Raw genomic sequence first — 26,859 nt, forward strand, 5'->3', positions numbered from 1 at the left:
AACATATAACGGTTAGCTGTGTATTTAAACAGTTAACATTAACAGTTCATTCCTGCAGTTCACAGGAATGAAAATCCCCATCCTCCTCTAGTAGCCAACCACTTACCTCTGCAAGATTCCAGATGCTTCAAAAATAAGTGAGATCTGACTATGTACATTATGAAACAAACAAAACAGAGTCAAAAAGTCCAGCTTAAAGAAAGTTGCACACTGCCAGTCTGGATTTAACGAGGTTATTTCCCTGATGCAGGCAGATTGCTATTACTCCAAACCAGGCACTGAGGGCCAAATTCTGTCTGGGCACAGCCCTGCACATATATCTGTATACGGAAACAATAAGCCTTAAAATCCAATATGCACCAAAGAAGCAGCACCAAGACAGTGACTGCAGGTGTTGAAAACTGAGCAATTACCATTTTTGCACTTCTTGTCACAGAGAAAACATCGCTTCTCCTGCAGTCCAAGAAAAGTACCAAAAGATCATGCTCAACTATAGTAACATTTTTAGGCAGCAGCTGCTGTAAAAAGGAGTTCCAGCTATTTCACCAGGTGAATGCAGGCTATCCTGCAATTAATCAATTATATGATTTCCAAAATCAAAACAATTTAGAGCTGAGAAAGGCTGTAATTTACCTTCCCAATCCAGTAGCTAAAGGCTTCCAAGAGAGTACAGCTGACAAGAAAAACATATAGTGGAACAAATTATCTCCTAAGTGATGTAAAGGGACTGGAATCTGGCCACAAATGCTAGATTTAGAATTCTTACAATATACAGGAAAGTGTAACATTTGGTGAGACATGTTTGGTAAACTAGAGGCACAGGACTCATTTCACATCCCCAAAATGTAGATGATTTTCAGAGGATGTATGAGTCAAAGCAGACAAAGACAGAGGGTCTGAGGTCTGCAATTCCAATTTGGCATGTCCGTATAATTTATTTAAGACCATACACAATTTAGGAAAGCCACAGATAACTACACTGAACCATTGGGCCGCCCTTGCGTTTTAAGGTATTCCTCTTATCTGTTGAAATCTGTTTTAAGTCCAATCACTTGTGTTTGAGTAAAATGTTCCTTGTAGAATGACATTCTCTCGACCAAGATGAGAAGCAATCATTTCACTTAGTAATTTTTTTTCTTTGAGGCTAAATGTCTTTTTACTTAATGCTTTACTTCTGGGGTGAACTTGTCTGACTTCATTTCCAGTCTTTGGTTCTTCCGGCCTTTCTTGGCTAGATTAGAAACATATATTCAATACTTCATCCTTAGAGGCACTTTTACATTGCAATCAGGTCACCTCTGTTTTTGAAAATGTTAACAGATTGACCTCCATAGCTTTCACAGTGAGGAATGTTCTCCTCAAAGAAATAGTAATACTTGTGAGCTTTTTCCTCTTCTCCAAAAATATTTCACTTTTCTTTTCTTATACCCACACCAAAACACAACTAAGATGCTTCCCCTGCAGGCAAAGAAGTTCAGATAAAAGCAGCCACAAATTTCAGCACGGGTTCAGTTTGTGGCAGGGCACCATCTCCCAGTCCAAGTAAAGCAACTGTCACATGGTGCCAGTCCCTCAGCTTCGATTTTCAATCACGGATTTGTAAAGCAGAGCCAAAATGATGATGGCTGTTGTGGAGCAGTGATTAGTGCAGATCAAATGAGCAGAGTTACCACCACGCCACTCTCCTATCCACTCACTTCTCATACAGGTCTCTGCATTTCCAGCATAAAGTCATCATTTCCATCTTGCATCGATACATTAAAAACTGGACAAAGGAAAATTCAAAGAATAGATTGTGGGTTTTTTTTCCTTCTAAATTTACAAGGCAAGTGGTAAGGGTCGAGAAGAGCTGTTTGTTTTTATGGGATGTGTGCAAACATTATTGAGTGCCTTTATTTTACTAAACCTGTCACACCAGATTTCAGTCTTCCTTCAAAATCATAAATAAAAAAGAACTCTTTGTTTGCCATTTTTCCCCTTTGATGGATATGAATCACCACCAGACAACACAGTTAAGTTCCCAATCTCCAGCTCTGAGCAACATCGGCTGGAGGTACAAAACATCCCCAATCAATAGCTTATGGCACCAGGTTTCCCAGCCTGCTGGGCGGTATCCCAGCCTTCCCAGCTGCATGCTGCTCACCACACTGCCTGCTGCTGCTGCTAAATCATCCAGCAGTGCCTGAGGGAACTGAACAGTTCAGCAATAAATGCTGGTCACTCGTTGATCCGGGCTATATCTCTGAGAACAGAAGACACCTGGTTCTGGCTACCGTCGCTCTACATTGTATTTCAGAGAGAGGACTATGCAAGGATACGTGCCTTTTCTTCTATACACCACCTGTTGCCTGTCAGCGCTGCCTTTAACATACAGAGCGTTTATTTGTATTACTTCACCCCTCTGGCATGTGCCTTCTTCATGAGCACTTTATATCATCACCAGCAATTGCATGTTTGCAATGGCAGCGTGAGGAACGTCGGTCACCAGCAGCATACTCCTTTTTCCTACCTCAAGGCATGGAAAGGTGGTGGGTGGTTTAAAGAGCCAGGGAAGGAAATAATGCTATGAGCAGTGCTTGATCTAAGTTCCTGTCCTGAAGGCTTGTTCTATTATTCACAGAGCAATAGCAAATAAATCAGGAAAACTAAACAATAACCTCCCACCTCAGTCAGACAAATTTGTCTTCCCTTTTAGTATAGTTAGCATATCCTAATTTATGACTGAGGGGGACAGTTTTGGATTGAATCACCGCACACATCAGTACAGGTTAGGGGCTAACCTGCTGGAAGAGAGTTCTGCAGAGAAGGACCTGGGTGTTCTGATGGAAAACAGGTTGGCCAAGAGCCAGCAGTGTGCCCTGATAGCCACAGTGGCCAATTGTACCCTGAGGTGTATTAAAAAGAGTATGGCCAGCAGGTTGAGGGAGGTGATCCTCTACTCTGTCCTGGTGAAGCCACAGCTGGAGTGTCCAGTTCTGGACTCCCCAGTTTAAGAAAAACAGGGAACTGCTGAAGAGAGTTCAGCAGATGACTGGGACCTGGAGCATCTCCTTTATCAGGAAAGGCTTCAAGCCCTGGGGCTGTTCAGCCCGGAGAAGAGAAAGCTGAGAGGGATCTTATCAATGTTTATCAGTATCTAAAGGACAGGTGTCAAGTGGATGGGATCAGGCTCCTTCTGTGGTGTGCAGTGACAGAGCAGGGGCAATGGGCACAAACTGAAACATAGCAACAAGAGGAAAAGCTTTTCTTCATGAGAGTGACAGAGTACAGCTGCCCAGAGATTGTGGAGTTTCCTCCTCTGGAGCTACAACACACCTGGGCACTTTCCTGTGCAATCTACCATAGGGAACTGCTTTAGCAGGGGGTTGGACTCGATCTCAAGAGTTCCCTTCCAAACTCAGCAGTTCTGTGATTCTGTAATATCCTTAAAGAATAAGAGAACCAAAATGAAGAGAGCTCACAGTGAACTCAGCACAGTGAGGGAAAAGGACCAAAGAGAGAACAGACAGAAAGACAGCTTAATGCAGAACCAGGACCTGCACAAGACGGCACAAAGTTGCAGCACATGGGCCGCAGAGTACAGCTGCCCTAGGAGCCAGGACAGCACTTGCCCTTGCAGAGAGCCCTTGTTGCTGTGCACACACCTGCATGCACTTACACTCAACTTATGGGTGTGGAGTGGCCCAGAGCAGCAGCTGACCTGCCCGGGCAAGGCTGAGGCCCTCCCAGCCCCTCTGCCAGCACTTGCCCAGCACAGCCCCTCAGCAGGGCACCCAGCAGGCAGTGCCCACACAGGCCTCGGCACATCCCAGCACACTGCCCAGCTCTGAGTCATGGCTGGCTGCGCCCTGCGGGCCCCTACTGCAGGCACCCTGGAGCTCCCTGGCTCCCGGGGCCGTGTCTGCCTTAGGGGCAGCTTTGCAGAGCGATGCTCAGCTGCAGCGAGGCCGTGTACCTTTGTTGGGTGCCCAGCGACATCACAGAGATGATGCGCAGCCCGGGGGAATCGGTCAAGGGGTGACAGCAGGACCAGGAGGTCTTGTATCCTTCTGCATCATAGCACAGCTCAGCACAGTCCTCTTGTGACAGGAATGGCTGTGAACAGCAAGGTGAGAACAGCACCTTTCTAGGAAACTGGAGAAGCCTTCTTGGTCATCTGTCAGCAGAAGTCTCCACACCCTGAGAGCAAAGTGCTTGGAAAACAGCGTCCGCTTACGCAGGGGATCTGGCAGAAATCTTCTCTTCCTCCTCCTCTTTTCACATCTACGCTGATGGTTTTTGTTTTCATGATGTGGGAAAGCTCTGGTGATCTTTTGGACAGACACACACTATGCAAGTTCTTTCAAATGTGAAAGTATAAAGCCAATTTACTGAAAGCTTGTACATAATTACTGAATTGAATAATACTTAGGGGTGATTTTACTGCGACTTCTCCCCTCAGGGAACTACGCAAGGCTCCTCAAGTAACTTTCATTTGTCACTGATAATACATGATTGAGATCATTGTTCAAAGTATCTCTCATATTTTTCTGTTTCAGTATAGTGGCAATTTTAACACAGTAATAAATCTTAATGCAAGACAGTGTGTCCAAGATAATCGTAACAGCTGCAGGCTAGATTACAGGTGTCCTTTCAGACACCAACTTGTTGTATTTACGTCTTGCTGCATCAATTGTATGGCTATTGTAAACTTTATATTATGCAAGGTGTGTAATTACACAGCATTTCAAACTCCCATCACAAGTGCACACCTGGTCTGCTTCTAACAGGCACATTCCTTCTCAAAATGACTACGTAATTAGAAAATTCCACTTCTTGGACACAGCACTTCACTTAGCACAAGTATATTTTTCTGTGAGATACGCCACCATTTCTCTTACAGGCTCAATAGACACACTGTGAGCTGTTCATTGTTTTTAATCCTAACATGACCTTTATACTAAGTAGAAAAAACAATCTTGAGATTGAAAAGCATGGCATGATGTCATGAGCACAGAGAATGATTTCAATGAAGCCAGCAGTGTTTGATCAGGGACCAGTCCTCCCAAGGTGCTGAGTCCTCATTTCCCGCAGTCTCAGGCTGTAGTTTGTAGTGCCTGAAAACTGTTGTCCCAATTAAAATCAGAAAATGAGGCGTTTACAATATTCCGCCACTTAAAGAACACTTACTTTGAGAGTTTCCAATTTCAAATGCTTTATCACACTTGTTCATCTTTTACAGAAAAAGCTCAAAACTTTGTTTTCGTTCATTCATTCCCACACACGCTCACAATCACTGACTGCCAAAAGCTCAGACTAATAGAAATACAGTGATGATTTTTATCAGTAATTTACTCTTGGGGACTGCTTACAGCACTAAGCACGATCTCTGCAGTGTCCCCTCCCTGCATGAACAAACATATGCCACAACCAACGGGAAACACACTCCAGTTCCTTCTCTGCTAGAAGGAAAAAGCCTGGGAAACACAGAGAAACCTGCAAGAAACTTTCAGGGCCAGGAACTGTTAGGAGCAGCACCTCTGTTCAAGCATGTGGTTAAGAATAGAAGGGAGATCATTGCAAATCATTATGGAAGAAAATGAGAGCTGCAGATTTGAAGCCTGCAGAAATCCTTTGAAAAAACAAATGCGTCGATGCTTTCCCACACTCTTTTAATCAGACTTTTAGATTCACCCTATGTGATCTTTAAAACAGCAGTTATCAGATAAAATCACCGCTTCTCAGCTAAGCAGTGCAACCCCATGAATTCAGATGAATAAAGGTGTCAGATTTATACGCAGATATTTTAATTCTTCAACAGTTAAAAAACAGTCAAAGAGATGCATGGTTACTTACACAAAGGGAAGGCTATAATTGTAACATCTTTGCTCTAAGGTGAATAATTAAGTAGACTCCACTTACAAAAGGATGAGAAGACTTTGCCTCAGGGCATTCTGTACAACTACACAACAGGTTACAGGGAGCAAACAAGGCTATATCTAAACACAAACCTATTGACTAGTTGATTTTCAGTGCAGAAAAGAAATGTTCAATTTCTAAAAATGCTCATTTACTTCTGAGTAATCCTTGGGCGATCTAATCGAATGAAAGGACTCAGGATCACAAGTCCTTATGTCAGGACAGACTCTCATTTACTCATGCATCCTCTTTTTCCTCTTGACTCTCAATTTACTTGACTTACAATAAACGTCAGTGATAAAGGTCAGCCAAAACTTCTATCTTTTTCTTTATTTAATGAAGTATTTCTATAAAGCTGAACTGTATTAATGAATGCCTTTTGCAGTAGGTTTGGAGCTCTGTAATTGAAACAGTGAGAACCACGCCACATATTTGTGTTCAAAACTATTTTCCTTCATTCTAACAGATTTAAAATATTCACAAAAAATAATTGTAAGTTCTGCTGTACAAAAAATACAAAATTCCTGTATAATTACTGGGTGATCCAATCTAGAAACCAGAATTAAAAGCAGAACTGCTCAGATTAGTCCCACATTTCGGGGAGGGGGAGGGAAGGGGCTTCTAGCAGGTGCTGTCAGTGCAGACGGACCAGCAGTGAGAGCACAAGTGGCCTTGCAGTTCCCTGAGCACAGTAAATAAAATAAAACATCATTACGTGTTGTCAGCATGTATTCCTTAAGTGGGCTCCCAACAGGAAGGACAAGATTCCCTCCTGTGTATCCTCGGTCTTTTACTCCCAGGTTTGAGTCACCCTGTGACAGCATCACACAAAGCCCATTTGAGGCTGTGGTGATGAAGTAAGCTGTATCACAGCACTGTGATGCAAAAACCACTACCAGGAATCAGCCTGAGGTCGTCTGATGTCTCAGCACATCCAGCCAGAGATGAGGCAGATTTCCAGCTGTTAAAGCCCATGCAGAGCCGCTGGAAATGGTGCACACCCAGAGCTCACGCTGGAAGCACAGGGATTTTGCATTCAAACATAATTTTAAGCCAATACAACATTTTTCTTTTCCTGTCTTTCTCCCATCTGGAAGAAGGGGCAGGAGGTGGCTTTTTGGATCAGAGTCAGTAAACAGCTCTAATGAGGTCTGGATAGCAGATTGGGTCAGCACACACAAAAACACCCCAGAAAGGGATTAGCAAAGGAACTCAGGATCCTGGGGACTGAAGGCTGTAAATCAGTGAAGGACTGGATTGACTGGCTCAACGAGCTCTTCATCCCAACAGGACAAGTATCATAAAAGAATCATTTTTCAGCTTTTCTTTTCTACCTCCTATTAATTTGTCTGACATGACCTTATCAGGACTCTGCTAGTTATGTTCTGCTTTCCTTATGTAGTTTTTCCAACAAAGTGAAACTGCATATAGTTGTCTCCTTCTGTTATGCATTCAATTCTGCAGCGCTGAAACATTAAAACAATTTGAAAGATATGACAACGAAGTTCCTCAGTACAGTGAGCATGTGGATTGTATACGTTTTGATTTTTTTTCTTTTAGAGAACAAGACTTGTCAGTGCTCAACTAGAAGAGCTGCCAAATACATCATCATCTCTCATTCACTATGACCCAGGTGCTGTCAGCCCAAACTGACTGTTTTCAGTAAAATGAAAAAATCACGTTGGGTGAGTTCAAAACATATCCCAAGAGGTGCCAATTAGGGAGCATTTTAAGTGCAAATTCTAATGTTAATTTTTGGAGTTCATTTGCTCTGTGTCCATTCCTAAATCTCCAGCTTAAAATACATTCTATAACCTAATTTTGTACTACACAATCTGTTTCTTTCCTGTTCAACACGCTCCTATAGCTGCACGTAGGACTAGCAAACACATTTAAATATTTGATTCACTGCCATTAGCAAAAGCAAAAGAAGAAAAACTTAATGATAGATGATATGATATGCTGTGCACTGAATGCCTTCATGCTATTCACAGCACATTATTATCAACATACCTCTTCCCATCATGTGCTTTTTTTAGGGAAGTAAAATAAACAGGATGCCACTGAACTCAGGGAAGATTTGCTAGTAACAGATTAAAGACTATGGGTCATATAGATGCTGTTGAGTGATTGGTGTCGAGTGATTGTTCAAATCATATGTGTTGGTTTTGTTTTGTTTTGTTGGGGCTTTTTTGCAGGAAACACCATTACATTGAAATGAGGGTTTTCACTGCCTTCAAAGGAATGAAGCAGAAGCTAAAAGCTGCTTTCATGCATGTTTTTGTCTCAAAGATCGCTACCAAGATTGCTAATCTAAATTTTGCAGTCATCAGAGTAGCAATTTAATGCATTTACTCATAGGAGAAATCAAAATAGAAGAGTTTGAATTTGTTTTCTTCAAACCTAGCTATACATTTAAATGTGTTGTTGTCATTGCACTGCAAGCGTTCCTTGAAAAGACATTAATATCCCTTTACCTGGCATAAATTATAGAAGCCTTTCCAAACGTAGTATTTAAAGAAGATAAATATTAGCACCTTCCGAACACTCTTGGGCAATTCCCAGTCAGTGTTGTCACCTGACAGAGGAAGACCATGGCTAAGCAGCAGGTCAGAGGGCCCAACACCACTGATGGGGCAATGAGCACAGCATAGCTGCTCCCCTGGGCCCCTGCTCAGCAGTGACAGTGGCTCTGGACCTTTCTGCATTTCCAGCTGCTCCTCTGAGGAGCAGATCTGCCCCATCCTGGAGCTGCCACCAATGCTGATGGGTGTCCTGTGCATGCAGCAGAGCAATTGGGTTTACAGTTGATCCCAAGAGTGATGCTGATATTAAGAGCAAAACCACAGCTCATTTGCAAGAGCATCACCTGACATAATGATGCAGCTCTTTCCACATGGGTTTTGAGGCCAAAGTTTTGAAATCTTTAATTCAACTGATTTAAGTTTCAATACGTTTTTTGCTTTATGGCTTATTTTGGTCAAAATGCCATGAGATATAAGCTAGGTTCTCATAGATGAGTGTTGCTGATGTCTTACTTAAGGTAAAACAGAAAAGTGATTCCTCCACATCTGTCTCATTCTCAGCATCACCTCTTCTACCAAAGCATATGCTTCTAATAGACTTCTGTGTCCAGACAGAAATCTCCAAGGCAAATCTGTATTTGATGGCAATGAGATTATTCATGTTTAAAAATAAGCACATACGTAAATGACTGCACCTTTCAAATTTGTTGGTATTGAAAATAATATGGCTGCTTACTTGCACAGGGGTTCAGAAATGTGCATCCTCTATTATTCAGGAATACAGGAGCCAAAGGGGAAATACCCTCCTTAAAATTCAGCTCAGAAAACATCTAACCTCAATGAAGGAGTCTCTTACTTCCCCCGCCAGTTTATTGTACAGCCATTCATGATGTCCATCATTTTTCAAGTTTACCAAACAATTTGCTTTGCCTGCTTTCAGAAGCACCACGAGGTCACAGGGACGGTGTCGTTCTGTCTGTAGCTGCTCTGATTTTTATTTATTTATTTATTTTTTAAAGATGCCTGACCTGGTGACTGAGCTTGCTGAGGGAATGCCATGCGAGTCCCTGGAGCTGGAGCCCAATCGCTGCCAGGGTGCGACATCGCCTGCAGCAGCTGCTGCTGCCCTGAGCCAGAGCAGCCCTGGGAAGCAGATGAGCTGCAGCCAGCAGGAAGGGAGCCAAAAGGAGAAACCCGTACACACCAAAATTAAAGTACACGACTGCTGCCATGGAATAGGTCAGACTAAACTTGAATTAATTAAGAAACATCTTTGGATACTTCTGCTTGCATGTATTGTTTCACATTAGGAGCTAAAATGCTCAAATGACAGGTAAATTAATTTCTTTTCCAGCATGTGTGTGCATCCTGCAAGAGCACAATTTCCCAGCCAACGTAAGACCATTTGGTCAAACAACATTTGCAATTCACTTCTATATTTAGGGCACTTCCCTGCAAGAGCCCACATATATTTAACAAGGTCAGCAGATAAATTTGAAAAAGTCATTTGCAATTTCTGCTAAGATATAAACAATGAATGAGAATAGTTTATTGCTTTTCTATTTTACAATAGAAAAAAAAAGTTGTAATGCTGGGAAATAGGTTACAAATCCAACACCCATTGCAGTGATTCTGTCACATTTCTTAGCCTTTGGCCACCTCTTTGAAAAGGATACAGCAAAATCAAATTTCATCCTAATTCTGAACTTATAAAAGCGAAAAAGCCCTGGACATTTCTTTAAAAAAAAAAAAAATCCACTAGAAAAATATACGTAAGAGTCAGTTTCCACTATTTTCTATTCCAGAAAAAGCAATATCTTACAGAGAAACGGCAAAGATGAACAACCACCAAAGGAAGGAGCAGAGTGTTGTGAGGACACTCAGTTTGGTCTCAACCCACATCTCAATTCAGACGAAAGATTAATTCTAATTGTCAGCAAGGTCCTAAGCAGCAGTACAATTTTAATAGACTAAGCATCCCTAATTTTCCACTTCCTTGAATAAACTATTTTGTGGTACGTACTGCTTCAGTAGCAATCAGTATAACCATAAGCATATTCATACTTTTCTACTGGAGGTGTAAGACGACACAACAGAGAACCGCAGATGTGTGATTAGCAGGAGTTGTGATCTTTTGAGCCCTTTTCAGTATAACTTGGCTGAAGTTATTTTTAAACAAACCTTCTAAAAGTTTGAAGTTAAGGTTCAGAAAGGTCACATTTTTAATAAATTAAAATAATATAAAATAAAAGCAGTAAGTACTGCCAGGAGCTGCAGCGTTCAGGAGCTCTATTCAAAGGCTCTCCATCCACGGTCCCCATTCTGCCTTGTCACTGACGGAGGCCCAGGGAACGCCACATAAAATTGCAGAACTGAAACTTCGTTGCTAAAAGACAGCCTTCTCAGCACTGCTCAGTGAAGTCAGCTTTGTAAGAAAGCGTGCATTGAAAAATTAATTCAGCACAGCCCCCTGCTGAGGGCCAGCACTGCACGAAGCACACGCAGCGTTCCCAAGCTGAGCGCTGGAAGGGCGTCCCGAGCTCAAAGGGCTGTATCTCACAGCTCTATCTCCGCGTGAGCTCTAGCCCAAGGAAACGGAATTCACTGCTCCATGGACAGCTTCCAGGAGCTGCTTCCGTATGCTCTGCATGCCAAAACTGGGCCTAGTCGGCTGTTATTAAAATGTTGCTGTCAAGCTATTAAATGCTTGAAAAGCAGAGAATTAAAAGAAGCTTTATGCATGCACTCCCCACAGTGCTTCTAATCATGCCATTGATGTCTGGAGATCCAGTTTCCTTCAAAATTTAGTTACAGTTTGTGTTTATAAATCATTTCTTTCAAAGACTGCCACCAAACAACCAATCTGGTTCTCAGTCTAATCTGCAGTTTGAACAGAAATAAGATTGTGCTCAAAGCTTGCAAAGCATTCTTCAAAGGCACTGCTAAGAGCAGGTGCTCTAGGGGACCAGTCCTCCCAGAAATGGGGTGTTTTGAAGCATCCATTCCTCCCGTTGGACCAGTTTGCAATGGGGAGCGAGGCTGGGAGCCTGCAAGAAACTCTTCCCTCACCTGCATTGCCCCCAGTTTTGCATCGTTCCCATAAAGGTTCCCAGGGCACCTTTGGGCCAACGCAGCACAATTCAGCTATCGAGCAATGCTGGGCTACTGCAAGAAGACCCAAAGCACAGCTTCTTATATCTAACAATCTATCTGCTACCTAGCTTTTCATCTATATGAGAAGATTTTCTACTGTCTTTTCATTTACATGTTCAATAGCAGACCTTTCAAAGAATGAGGAAAAAAAAAAAGGGAATGAAATCAATGCTTTTTTTTTTTTTTTTTTCCCCTCCCACAGCTTTTATGAATTTCATTTAGGAAATCATTAAGGAGGGATTAAAGGACTGCAATAACTTTGGTTTAGGGGAACAGACTAATACTTCCTGTTCCTGTCTAGGACACTTCGTAATAGACAAAATATTCTCTATATCTAATTACACAGCAATTTCGTGCTGATATATCTCATAAGCTATGCAGGGAAAGGAAAACTTTAATTTGCAAACCCAGAATGAATTTAATTCTCCCTATTACTACTTGTACTTCCAGAGATCATTTAGGAATCCCATTTCAAGATCTACACCTCAGTGGATTGGATGCCATATAATTGCAGGGGTAAAAAAAACATACTCTTTCCTCTAAAAAGTATACATCATAAGAAGTGATAAACGGAGACAATGTCAGGTAAGAGATTGGTAAGGGATACGGCATGGGAAAGCAGTGGAGGATGCCTAAAAAGAAGTGCTGTGGTCAGAGCAATGCACTTGGCAAAAGCATCCTGCCCAGACTTCCTAACAGCCACAGCTTCTTTGCCTAAGGGCTTTGCAACACAGTGAGCTCTGAGCCTGGACAAGACAGAGGTAGGTAGGAAAAGCTCCACGAGAGAATTGTCCTGCAGGAAGAACTGGACAGTTTTGCCATAGTCTGCGATCTGGAGATCTAAAGAGAGGTACATGGTGCCATGCTGTGGGGTGATGAACTGAGGAGGACAGTGGTGGAAGCAGAGGGCTCTGCTGCTGGAACCAGTACCAGCCCAGGAGATGGCAGACACCGAGAGAAGTCTCATTTGCACAGCACACAGAGGTCTCAGCAGGGATGGAGACCTCCATGTACCAGTATAGAGGCTTGTGGGGCTTGGTATTTTAAACAGGTGACTGCACAAGATGTGTTTACAAGAAAACACACACAGAGGAAACAGTAGAATAACCACAGAAACCAATAAATGCAAGGATGGGGACCTGGCTGATTTCATCAAATGCCTCTCACATGGACAGAGATGCAGGCAGCTGCCCTGGCTGGGATCAGCACAGCCACGCTGCCCAGCTGCCCACACCTCAGCCCTGCAGACATGAGACAAACACCACAAACACAAACAGGGGGAAAATAATCATCCTGTAATTGACTGCTCACTAATGGAATCTATTAATTTCTGGCTGTAGAAGAACCAGCTAATTTGTGGTTAATGGTGTTTAAAAGATAAACAATCTCGACTGAATCAGACGTGCATAATCTCTCCAATATTGATGCCATGTCTTCATTCTGGGGAGATTTCATCACTTTCAGGAAAAAAGGAATAACCCTAAGCAGCTAACCACTTCCAGTGACACCAGTTAGGGCTGAGGCCTCTTTGTCCTGTTTAACCTGGACCAAATGGCATAAAGTATTCCAAGACTTGCAGAGCTTCGGAATCGCTATGACATTCTGCAGTGTCTGGGGTGTAAGAGGTAAGAAGGATTAAGGAAACTGCTCTAAAAATGCAGCAGAAGGCTGACCTGACTGTTCAGCACTGAGGACTGAAGTAACCCAGATCAGTGAGAGCACCATTCAAGCACTGACGCCTGCCCGGGGTGAATTTGAAGCCTGTCCTTGTTTAATCCTTAGGCAGGGAAAGAATCACTGGTAGGATGATAAATATTCCTTTGTAATAACTGTGGGAGCACCCTGGAGAGGAAATCCCACAACTCTGAGACAGGCTTTACTTAATTTAATACTCCTAATTCACAAATTTTTTGTTCAAGCATTTGATACAAGATACAGAGGACTCGATATCAAGAAAACCTTGCTTCTAATACCCTTTTGACAGATCATTACACGAGTCTAATTGAATTTAGATCTTGAGATACGCCATTCAGAACTTGTTTGCATTTCACTAGAAATGAGATGATCATCAGTTACCTTTACATAGAAATTGTGACACATTTTCATGCACATAAAACAAATAGCAAAATATTCAGGTATTTCGGTGCTTCATTTGCATATAGTTGCTACCTCCGTGCAGAAACAAAGTAATTGCTGTGAGAGGCAATTACGTGCTCACAGGTAATTTACACAAAAGGGAAAAAAAATCCTATAGCTTACTCATTTGGGAGATATTTGGAGCAACAAAAGCTCACTCCCAAAAAAAGATCTGGAGGAACACCTGCACGTCTGCCTAGGATGCTTTTCTTTCAGAACTAAAAAAACCAACTCCACTACTTTCTCATGAGCTGCTTCCTTTTTTTTTCCCCTAGAAACTTATTTTCCCTGTTACTGGGTTTTAAATAGCATGAAGAAACATACATAAAAAGTCAAAATGTTGTTATTTATCTTTTAAGACCAACAGCCTCTTGGATAAAGCTCTCTAACTATTGCAGTTTTTGGTTCAGTGACAGAACAAATGTGTACACACACACAGAGGTATAATTGATTCAAACCAAATCCTTTGTACCCAGAAGGAAATATTTCTTTGATTTATGCCAATTATTGAGCAAAGGAAATTGTCACTTTGCAAATCAATGACTTTAAAAACAAGAAAACACTTCAGTGCTCTCCAAATCCCTCTCCTAATGTGGAGGACACATCTGCCAAATATACATTCATTTGTGCTGATTTTGGATTCCCTTCAAATTTCAGTATGTAGACATTTTACTGGAGAGAAAAAAAAGTTTCATTACACATCCAATTCCTTTTCCAGAACCACCAGTGTTGATAAAGAATTTCTGAAACATCCTGCCCCTGTGTTGGTCAGGGAGGTCATTGCAGTCTGCCTTACTGCTAGGATTTATGAGTTTTAATGGCATATCTGAAATTTGGATTCAGTGTATAGATGTTGTGACTCAAAACACAGCATAAGTCTGATTTTTGATAAGCTTAACAAAGAGCTGCTTTGCTAGTCCGACAAGTCCTCCCTGAACTCCTCCAAAATATGAACCAACTCCTGGGAAATCAGGACACCACTGGTTTCTGGTATCAGGCCATGACAGGATTGAAATTGGCTTAACTATAATGTGACAAACCTAACTCCTGGCGTCCTTCCCTTCTGCTTGCCACCTGAACTTCTATTTCTCTCAAAGTTCTTCACCTATCATAGGGGAAACTCCTCTCATAACTCCCATTTTCCTTATAACTGTGCTGAGAACTCAGGCGCACAACCAGCAGATAAACAGAAACAAATAAAGGACTGAGATTTGTGATTTATTTTTCCCTCCAGCATCTTGGGCAGTACCCAGACTCTGCGAGTGCTGCCTCACCCCATGGCCACCAATGCCACTCCAAGTGCTGTCCCCGCACAGGACAGGCTCTGTGCCCTGCTCCCAGCAGCCACGTGCCTGCACCAGGCCATGGGGAACAGCCCTTCTCTGCTGATGCTAAACTCTAATCTCATGTCTAATCTCTAACGCCAAGGTTGTGTAACAGCAAACCACTCACAAGTCTCCATTAGTTGCTTGACCAAATACAACAGCCGTCAGACGGTGCTTTCTAACACCTGCTTCTCTCTTCCTCTTATTTTTGGGAGAAATAATCTTCGGGCTAGAAGAATCTGGCAAAGCTCTGCCATCTTCGCTATTTCCTTACATCTCACCCCACATTTGATCTTTTTCCTCTCTACTTACTTGACAGTGCCAAGCTTCCAAACATGCAAAGCCTGAAAGCAGCACAAAAGCTTCAGAATTACTCCCCAGACAAATACCAGAAACACACTATGCTTTCTTATACATGACTTGTAATGTGCCTTTGCATAACACGCTTTAAATGTTGGGTTTGTTCCCTTGTATCTTTGCTGGTTTGAGGTAGGCTTTTTGTTTGTTTGTTTTTTGGTCCTGTTTTGTTTTGTTTGTTTTTCAAAAGGTCTTCTTCAGCTTAAAACACCAAGGACGGTTCTGTCACACAAAACTTTCAGGGCACTTTCATGGAACTTTCAGCCAGCACTCAGCATGGCTGTACCTCAGCTTCCTGAGCTCTAGGAAAGCAGAATGAAGGGTGTAACAGTGTCTGCAAGCACTTTCAGGCTCGGATGAAGTGTTTGTCTGTGTTCAGTTTTAAGCTGCTTTTATATTTTACTGAGTTTAAAAATATAGAAATGAGAATTTGATATGTTGACATAGAATGTATAATTTTTTTTAGGAAGTGCACAGGTATGTACGTGGTTGGAGATCTAAGTAGGAGGATTTCAAGCAAATGGAAATCACTGTAAAACAACACCATACAGCTTTCGTAAAGCAAGCCATGAAGCTGATTCCTAGGTCATAAAACACCACATCCCATTTTGAAGTGAACTTCTTTACCCGCAGCCCTGTCACACAGGTCTCTGCTGCTCCACAGGGTGGGATTTTAGGCAAGGGAATACTGGGCGAGCTGCTGGAGGCCGGCTCCAGAGAAGTCCATGGGTGCAAAAGGTGCCCGGCACCTCCTAAGGAGGAAAAGAGACCCTGTGCTGAGAGCACCAAGGACAAACCTCAAACTCTCATCTGGGTATTGACCAGAAGACACAAATATCAAGGCTTTCTTCTTTTGACACTTTCGCCATCAGTCTTTAGTTTGTTGCCACTCATTGCACTGACCTGTAAAGTCGAGACTTGACCTTTGTTGGAGTCCGAGTGAGAAAGCAGATGAGATGCTGGGACAGAGGCAGACTTTTAGCCTCAGAGGTTGGCAAGGGAGGCAGAAGTGCTGCGCCTGAAATCTGTGTTGGGCCGTGACCAAGACATCACTTATTCCGCAGCCATCCACAGACTGTCACATCATTTCAGTACTAGAAGTGAAGGGTGGTCTGACATGCAAGTCATTTTATAAAATCAATATTCCTAAGCCTCACAAGAAAAGAATGCATTTGAGAGTCAGATTTTTTCAAGAAGAAAGTCAAGTCCAAACGCTAGTTAGGCCTGTCTGCAGATGTGAATTGTGCATGTAAAAATATACACAGAGACTTCTTTAAACATGAAGCCAGTGTTATAAAGGACTAGGGCTAATTTTCTAAACAAAAATATGGTCCCTGCCTCAAGAACCTAACTCAGTAGTTTGCATGCTCAAAAGATGCTCACACATAGGGGAGAAAAAAAGATTATTTTTGTATCTATATAAAATCACTATTCCACACCCAGAAATGGAGGGCTGTAACTTCAAGGAAGAGAGAAGCACCCTTGAAAAGATCACCCTAACATCATAATCAAAGCTACGCATTGATGCTCCTGCCCTTAATACAAAGATAGCAGCAGCAGGAAATTCCAGCTACCTTATTGATCCTGGACTTGTACATGTGATTGCAGGAGGAATAAAAGTCAATCAAGTAATTGTCAAGCTAATATGATAATGTTAGTGTCAAAAATGTGATGTTTCCTCAGTATACCAGGCATTCAGCAGCCAGACCATTCCGTAGTCATTGTGTGTTCAAGATGCGCCCACCTCTCCAAACTGTGCATGAAATCCCTCTGTCAGCCTTCTTCCACTTGGGCTTTTTTCCACATGCATGTTCCAAAGGTGGTCTCTCAATGTGCTGTCTGTGTCTTGGTCAATCGAGAGGCCTTAAAGTTCTTGCAAAATTTCCTCACAAACCAAATCTTTCCTGAATGTTGAAAAGAGATCCTGGACAGCAAATATCCGAATCCTTTACAGCTGGGGCATTTCCCTGGTGTGACCGACCACCTGTGCTTGCCCTGAAGCCTTTGAGCACAGAGGCTATGGCAAAAGGAACAAAGTAAAACAAATGGCACCTAAGATTTGCTTTTAGCTAGGCTCTGAGTTTCCTGTTTTCCTTCCAAAGCACAAACACGAAGCCTCAAAAGCTGCAGAAGGCGACCAGGAGCGTTCTGCTTTGGATTACGGCTGAGCGGTACTGAGCTGCACGGTGACAAAGATCACTGAACCAGGCAGGGCAGCTCCCGGTGAGAAACTCCAGGGATGGAACAGAAGTGCTCAAAGCGCTGAAGAAGCACAGAGCCATGCAGCTCTCCTCAAAGCAGAATGGGCAATCCTTGCCCCACCAGCCATGATAAGTTCTGGGCAAACTCTGCCAGAATTAAATATTTAAGTGCCTTTGCAAAGCAAACAGCTCTGTATTTGAATCACTCTGGAAGATGGCAGTGTTTGGAGTTCTTAACCAAGCTGTGTTTGGCAAAGTTACAAAAATCACCTTTAAAAAAATCCACTCATTTTTCCATTGTCAGTGCTCCTTTATATGCATGATGACAAAACTGAATCCAGTTTAAAAAGCACCTGTCAGATCTGTCAGCTGTCAGCAGCACTCTTTTGTTGTTTGGTTACGCTGCCAGGCGATTCCAGCATGTTTTCACTAAGAGCAGGAGGTGTCATCTGGATACGGCAAAACAAAACCTTGCAACTCACTCAGCAAAATCAGACAGACATTACAACTTGGTGGGAGACAGAGACTGAGGCTGCAGCTGAGACTATCATGCACAGTGCTGGGTCCCACCGCAGGGAAATAACATGGTGACGAGGCAGCCCATAGCCATCAGCAGGTCAGAGCTCTGGGACCCAGTCCTTGCTCCCTGCATTGCCACAACACTCACAGATTGCATCCCATTTGTTCAAGAGAGGTAGCAAAACAACACTGGAGTTAATATGGTGGGGCAAATACGGGAGTACATAATTTCTATTAAGGAAAATGGGTGTGTAATTCTTTTGGAGACATACACTAAAACTAAAGCTACTTAAGCATTCACTTCTTTATCCTGCATCTGAGTTTCTGCCACTGTGAATTAAGGCATTTTGCACCCCATGCACCTTCTGGAAGTTACAACAGTTGAACTAATGAGATCTGTGAAAGTCTTCCCTCTTTGAGAGAGAAAGTGATTTTCAGTCAAATAGCTGAGCATTTTCCCCACCATCTGCACAACCTTTTGCTAAAACACCTTCTACGCTCAAATATCTGATTAAACAGACAGAGGGGAGAAAAAAAGCCTTTGTTAGACTTCTGGCATCCCATTTCTTCCATTAGATTTTTCCAATAGGTTTTTAGCATAGAATTAATGTTCTTGATATTTTTACTCATAAAACTTCTGCAAAGAATAGAGAAAGGAAATAATTAATAATGCCCCACCATTTCTGCATAGGATGGAAGACACACTGCAAAGCTCCTCTGCAAGTCAATAACCTGCTATCTACAGCAGGTAGATCTGATAGACAAATATGGTAATTTATATATAGAGATTTACAAATATGGTAAAGACAGATTGAAACACAAGGGAAGTGTAGGGTATGTGTCTCCTATGTACCAGTACTTGTCCTTAATGGTCTGGACAAGCATCTATTATTTCAAATGGTTAGCATGGGCTTTGGTCCAGCAAGGCAAAGACAATATTGTGATTCTGCTTTATGTAGGGCCAACACTGAAATTCAAATTAAAAAACATGGCCTGCTATTAGCCTTCGGTAGTTGCTCAAAATTCAGGTGATCTGCTCCTTCGTATTGTTGCAAAGGAGCATCTGTTCACAGCTACACGCATGAAACCGAATGCCGGCAATTCACTTTCTGTCATCAGGATTAGGTGTATTTAGATGAAGCTCACATTAAGCACACTGAGAAAAGGAATTTCAGCCACACTCTCGATCCCTGGAAACCATCAGCACCTCTGAAAAAATACACAAACATTAACTGTTTGCTAAGAAATGGATTGCCAACTGGATTGGCACAACGTGCAGTTCCTGTTAGGGGATGGGCTGCCCTATCAGTCGGCATTGGCAAGTAGGGACTGACTGCCCCAGATGGCTGGGAACATTTAAGCAAGATGGGACCCAGATGTCAGGGAAGCAGTGAACAATTCAAAATCGTATCACTGAAATGCTTAATTTCCCCAAACAATTATGCTTTCAAAAATCAAACTAAAGGAGTGTAAAACCAGGAACCCCTGAACTCTGGCAGGGTTGGAAAGGAAACCCAACAAGTGAGGGCTGCTTCAGGTGCCCCATGCAGCCCCCCCTTTCCTGGCCATAGGGCCTCCTTCCCCTTGGCTGCTTCCTTCACACATTCCCTTATCTGGGGTGATGTGCAGGGCCATCTACGGGGGAAAAGCCTGGCAGATGCAAGGCCCAAGTGCCAAAAGTCTGGATGCTTTTTTATCCTCGCCCTTGCCAGCAGTGGCATCTGGTTGCATTGCTGGCTCCTCGCTTGACACTCAGTGGAGTCTGTGGCTCGTTCTGGCCGGCATTGCCGAGCGGCTGCAGGTCTGGTGGGTCAGTCTGTCCCTGCTTAGCACCAAAAGCCTCTGCTTGTCACTAACCCTTTCATTCTCAATGGAATAGCAAAGAGATGCTTTTCGCCAGGCATGCTTTCTGTAATCTTGCTGTGCTCTGCCTAGGATCCAGTAAAGCTGAAGCTCACTCTCAGCACACAAGTGTTGAGGCGGGATAGTTTAGCATTAGCATAAAGTTTTCCTAATCAAATTCTCTCCCGCTTCAGGTTGGACAGGAATGCAGAGATTGCTGCATGTCAGGATGGAGACACCTTGCAAGCAAACAGGGCAGAGATAGGTACAGGGCTGTTCTCAGTCACGTTCACCTCTGCCTACACATCGTGCACAAGCTGGGTCTACACCTAGGTGTTTGCATGAAGAACTAAGCCTTGTGTCTATTTATGCATTCCTTTGTGGTGCCAGATTTTCCTATATTCACATGGTGCTGCGGGTATCTAAAAACTATAATCACTGGAGTTGGGACTTCACTCATCGAAGAGACTCAGTAACATTTCAGAAAAAGACATCTGATTCAAAACTGCACAACTGCCAAATAAAAACCAATGGAGTCAGAAGTCTTGAAATTTATATTTTTCTTCCTTCCATCTCCAGTTAAAGATTTATCATGACAAAGTCTGACTTCCTTCTCTTCATGACATGTAGTTCAGTGATCAGTCACTGGGTTTCACTTCTACGTGCAAACAGCAAAGCTAGATAGCCACATCGGTGGCTACTGGAAATCTGTTACAAAGGAATGTTTTCACTTCAGTGGTTCAGTGATTCATCTAGTAGAAATAAATTTAGTGCTTAACATGCTTCTCTACTACATTTAATTCTACAAATTGCAGGATGTCAGAGTTCTCCCTTGGCTTGATAGCTCGGTAATCTCGGAGCAGTCTCTGCTGAACTGTCTACATTGGCTCAAGGCAAACGGGATAATGTTTAAAATGCAGTCGCAGAAGGGCTTGCAGTTTAGCCCACGTAGATTCAAGTGTGGGAATGATTATCCTCAACTTTTCAGCTCTTTGATGCATTGTATGAAAGATACCCACAGATCTTAACCAAAAGTTTCCTACTTTAAAAGCAGAGCCAAGTGGAGGAGCCTGGTCTTCTGGCCGCAGAGTTTTGCGTGAATACATCCCCATGTGAATACACTGCTTTGAATGATGTAACATGAAAGGATTGTCTGCATTGTGCGGAAATTTGCTGTTTTCCATTACTCATACTTGTAAATGTATCTGCTTTACAGCTCCTTCAGAAATGAACAAGTCTTAGCATCAAGAAACATTCTTAACACATTTTTAGGCAACACAAAAACAACTACTAGCCATTCCACTGGATCAGGGAAGTCATTCATGCTTTGCAAAGGCTTGCAGTCTTATATAATATTTATGCAATGTCTTAGATTCCCCACATAGCTATAATCAGCTCTTTTCACAACTTTGCTCTGGAAGACCCATAACCTCTGCTGCTAACAGCAGTACCACAGTGGAAAGACATGAATGGCTTCAGATGTCTGAGTAAGGAGGAGGTACTGCTGCACTTCACAGCTGGGACTCTCACGTAGCAAACAAACAACCCCCTCCCTCCTCCCCTTCCCGTGCTGTGCTATGCTGCAATCCCTTTCCATCTTTTACAGATGATAAAAGGTGGCTAAATAAAAATCTACATTCACACACACACAAATTGCAGCCATTAAGGAATTGTACCAAGGTGTAACTTAGTTCTTAGAGTCAAGTTTGATCTCCGAGCAGAACAACAGCTGGCTTCAAAAGACTCTGATCTGAGTGAGAACTGACTGCAGGACCTCAACTCCAATCACATGTGCTTGGGGGAAGAAATGCTATGCATCAGCTTGCCAAAATCCATTAAGAATCAGCATGGTCCCGTGCGTAATGTGATGTTTATGGTAAAAGCTTTTGCTAGCCAAGGATGTCAAACAGGCACAACATTTTTATGCACGCTGAAGTACTACATGCACTACTTTTAACAGCTAGGAAGATGCAGACACAGAAACTGCCTCGTCTTGGGCTTGATCTATTTCAAATACAGCCTTTGAGGAGGATTCAATGGAAGGAGTTACAGTGGCAAAACTTCAAATTACTGTAGACTAAGCAGTTTTTCCTAATTGGCTTCTTTTGGTGTTCCTGCTGGAACCAGCACAACTCCAGAAAGCTTCACCTATCATGCAGACCTCCCATCTCCTTCCTTGCTCTCAAAGCTGGCAGGGACAGGCACAAATTAAAAATTATTACAAAGACATTCCCCAGCAATCAGGTGTCCTCAGACACACGTATAGGCCCATAATGCAAATGCAATGCATCAATCTAGAAAGATCTAACCACAAGGCAGTGATTTCTACGTTTGACAAAGGATTTCAACATCAAGTTCACGTAAGTGAGGAAAGATAAATCTATGACCTCCTCCGCCGTGGTTCTGAACTGAAGCCTCTAGATGTAAACCCAGACTACCCTTTATAAATACAGGGTTTTACATACACTGTGCAGTATCCCACATACAGCAGAGAGTGGGTTTTTTGTTTGCTGGTTAGTTTTAAAGACCATAGGGAAGTGTGCAGACTAAAGCCCTATCATTTCACTCACTGTTCATCTCCTCAGGTTTCATTCCCCTCAGCAGTTGAAGAAAAGCTCCCTACTTTCTTGAACAGTAAAGCAGGATCAACCATTTCCTGTCTGTGAGAGATTACTATTTTGGAGCAGTCCCTGATTTCTCCTGAAAAAAATCTATAAGGGCTGCTCTGAAAGTAATGCCTCCTATTTTACTATGTTGGCCAACAATGTTCACTGGAAAGCATGATACACATGTATTTCTGCCCTATCCCTCCTCACACACAAAATCAAAAGAAAATTCACCTTTTGTCCGATGCTTTGTAAGTAGAGGTAAGATGCTTTTGTGTATATTACATCTTCCTTGACTTCCTCAACCAAAAGATAAGTCTTAAGCTTTGCAAGGCTCCCTCCAGAAGGGAGCCCCAGCAGTATCACCAGGCCATGAACACCTTTTCATTGCAGCACTGGAGTGGAACAGTGAATCCCAGGTAAAACTGGGGAGAACTGGACTAGCAAATCCTCAAGAACTGGACCTTACACAGCCTGGGAGTGGCTTCTAGGGAGCCTCAGTGTGAGCTCACCCCTCCCAGCATGCATCCATCTGTGCACACATGGATCGCTCATTCTTCACAGATGACTCACGGCAGGACCTGTGCTAAGCATCAGCTACCTCTGTTTGTAGATTCAAGAAGACAGGCAGACTGTAACCCACCAACACTTTTCCAGGGAATTTTAAAAAAAACTCCAAACTGTACAGGTGCTACTAGCTATCAGGGAGGTCAGCCCTTACACTAAAATGAAAGGCTGCACACCTTGCGAAGCTGAGGACCCAACTCCTCTGACCATCAAAGACGGTGCACCACTTCCCCTATTAACACTGTGTTTCACTACAGCTAAGAAAGACACGCTGCAATTGGTTTGTAGGGCCAAAGAGCCAGATGTCTTTGCACATTTAGGTGTGAACTGCATCAAAAATAACAAAGTCCAAGTACTGGAAAAACACAGAAAGAAAACTGTCACTTTTTTCCATGCCGTCCTCGGTAATTAGTACACCATCTCTTAAATTTGATTTCTCTGCTGAATTTTGATCTTGTATGTACTCTCCTAACATTTTTGGTTGTAGGAACATTTCAGCAGAAGTGGTTTATCGTGAAACATTGCTCACAACAGGGGCTGACAACTGTTTGGAGCTTGGTTTGATCTGTTTTCTATGGCAGTATGTTTTGATTTTAAATGGAAGCAGTAAGATAGTTATAACCGGAACATCCACAGTAAAAGGGGGTCACACGAAACATGCCAGACCTGTCTGGGCAGGTCTAATTTAAACACCAGCCTTTTAAAAACGGGACCGTCTTTGAATGAGATTTCTTTGTACTTCTGAAGACAGCACACACCCTTTTCCTGCTGCTTGATTAAACAGCACTTGCCCAATGAATAGATCTTGATCAGGAATAGAAAATGCACAGAGCTGTCCTAGGGAAAATGTGCTCTATCCTTTCCCAGACTCACCTGTGGGAAGCCACGTACGGCTGTACTGAGCGCACTGACCTTTCATGCCAGGCCCCTCACATGCAGGCCTCTGCCCCGTCACCGCTTTTTAAGTATTTCTTTTAGACATTTCAACATAGTAAGCCGTTAATGAGAAGCCTCTCACAGCCAAGCTGTACGGTGAGATCTGCCTTCGCCCTGTGCCTGTTCTGGAGGGCAAGCACAAACTAAGACATGAGCCATTCTGTGAGACACTGCAGCCTAAGATCTACCATCACAACCACAGCAGAAGACCTGAAGCACCGACATCACTATTCTGACTTGCAGAGGTGGATCCTCCCTTGCTAAAAATAACCTGTTTTCACTGTGAATAATCATTCCTTAGTCTTGTTCCACTCACCCAAAAGTACAAGTCAAAGAGCAGGTGAGTGCTGAAGAGAAGCTGATTTCCATGTGCAAAGTGAACATGAAAAGATTTTTACACTTGCTGCCAGGTTTTCTTTCCTGTACCAGGAACTTCAGAAATAAACTTCTATATTGAACTCCTTGTAAATGCACTAAACTCATTTACAGCAAGCATAAACTCAATAATATAAATACATGTCCACTAGAACATAACATTTTTAAAATAACAAATGAAAACTCAATTCCATCTAAAGCAAGAAGTGTTACAAATCTAGGATTAGCTCTGCTCTCCATCCAAGTCTTTCTTTATGATCTTGGACATCGAACTCTGGACGAAATCAGTGTAAAATGGGTATCCCAGCTCCCATTAATTTCAAGACTTTGCTATTTCACATTTCAAAATGTCAGGCTGAAGTTGTGCATGCCTCAGCTCTGTTATTATAGAGTGGAACCAAGAGTACATCTCTACCACGCGGCAGTATCGTGGGACTCAATAACCCATAAGTGGTAGACCACTCCAGCATGGCAGTTATGTATGTGCCTGTTCATCTTGTACCTGGACAAGAGCGAGGCCAGGCTGGCCCCATCTCGTGGCGTGACTCACATTCACGAGGTACTCACATTCATTTGGAAAGACAACTAGGCATGACTCAATGGATCAAAGCAATTTATCAGTACTGAAATCAGCACCTACTGTTAAATTCTGAATACCTTTCTGTCAGTTCATTTACATATTAGAGCTTTCCATGGCTAGTATTAGCTGAGACTAGGCCCATTTGACAGGCAGAATAGTTAATTATGTGATTATGAAATTTCTGCAGTTGCTCTTGTAAACACTCTACAGAAATGGAAGCCACGTTTGCAAGTCATTTCTCTTTTTACCTTGTCACGTATTTGTACTCTCTCTTTTGGAGTGCCTAACAAGGCCATGGACAGTAGGCACTGTGCCTGCTCCTTCTATCCAGCCATCACACAGCAACCAGGGAGCAGAGGAAGATGGAAAGACCACGCTATAGGTAAAGGGCTTTAACCAGTCCTCTCAAATGCACATCCTGCTATATAACCGTGCAGCTGCCTTCCCAATAGCAAACGGGGATCGTTCTGCAAAAAGAATTCTTTGCAGCACTTTATCCAACCAGGCCCTTGTTTCCCAGTGCTTAGACAAACACTTTTTGGTTTATGTAAATAGTTGGTGGATCAAATTTCCCTAGCTGCCACACCCAGCCAGCCTGAATCACCCAGAGAAACATAAAGAGAGTCAACTTTTTAATACATCGCTTTTTTCTTTTTTAAACCAAAGTACACAAGAGTCGCTGTGTTACCCTCTTCCTACCAGCAAATAGATTTATCGCTCTGAAAGAATTTTTCTGTGCATCAGCCCTCCGCATAATGCTTATTAAAGTTTGATCTCATTCAGAGGAAGAGTGGTGTTTGTGAAACAAAGCAAAATGAATGCTTGGAGCATGCCTTTACTTCGGGACATTATGTTGTGGCAGGGCTAAGCTCCACCACCAAGTGCTGCAGCCACCAGGCGCTGCCCCAGCGTGGGACAGGAGGAGCGTGCCAGCTGCTTGCACTGGCAGTACGAAGGTTCCATGAACGTATCTGCAGGTTCTTGCTGGCTGTCGTGAGCTGGGCTTGCTTTTCTAGGAACATCAATGTAAAACAAGGATGCTTTTTTTTTTTTTGTAAGGCCAGTTGATACTCTAGGGAACACCAGAAACGATTTCAAAAGCAAAAACTTGTATTGTGATGTCTCAGAAAGCCTCAATTCTAGTGTTAATAATTGCTCATTAGCCTCTGCATGCTCAGGCTGCCATACTACTACTATTAGCTAATGGCAAGCAAATCCATACTGAGACTAGGCAAGTATTCCCAGAGATCTCCATTCTCTGGCCTGGTTGATCTGGACCCTTGCCTGCACCTCAGCCGTACCCTTAATCCTACCCCAGCCCAACCTCTGCTCAGCAGCTGCTGTCAGAATTGAAAAGGAGTCTGAAAAACAAAGCACCGAGGTCTGATTTCTCTATGGAAACCTGAATGTCATCCCCGTTATGTCAGCAACTAACCTAAAGTTTCCAACCATCACATACAAAACACAAAGAGCCGAACATGACTACTGACTTCACTGATAAAAGAGAAAAATCTGACCAGGTAGTTATTCCTGTCTATAGGCCACTAGAAATAAACTGTTGTAAGAAATTACTTCGCAATTTTGATTTATTGCAGGTGAACAACTCTATTGTTGAATCAGCTTACTTCATAGCAGAGTGCAAGTATAAATTGAAATCTTTCCTGTTTGTTTAAACTCTTTATAGAAATTCTTACATAGTTTCAAATATTTGTGGTTAAACTGTTGTAAATACACGTGCATTTCCAACTGTGTTACTATCAGTGTTCTACTGCTCCTCTAATGTTTTGGGTAAGCTTTATGTGTTAGGGTTGGTTGGGGGTTTTTTTTGCTTTTTTTTTT

The 26,859-nt window shown here is 42.7% G+C and overlaps 1 long non-coding RNA gene across 1 annotated transcript; it reads left to right on the top strand.

Moving 5' to 3' along the window:
• The first annotated feature begins 507 nt into the window (after positions 1-507).
• On the top strand, positions 508-10,444 carry LOC109370810. The gene is made up of 4 exons (XR_002121242.2): positions 508-4,109; positions 7,459-7,583; positions 9,443-9,662; positions 10,229-10,444. It is a non-coding gene; the product is annotated as an uncharacterized LOC109370810 (long non-coding RNA).
• Positions 10,445-26,859: the final 16,415 nt, after the last annotated feature.

The sequence above is a fragment of the Meleagris gallopavo genome, chromosome 22 (assembly GCF_000146605.3).
Source record: "Meleagris gallopavo isolate NT-WF06-2002-E0010 breed Aviagen turkey brand Nicholas breeding stock chromosome 22, Turkey_5.1, whole genome shotgun sequence".
NCBI lineage: Eukaryota > Metazoa > Chordata > Aves > Galliformes > Phasianidae > Meleagris > Meleagris gallopavo.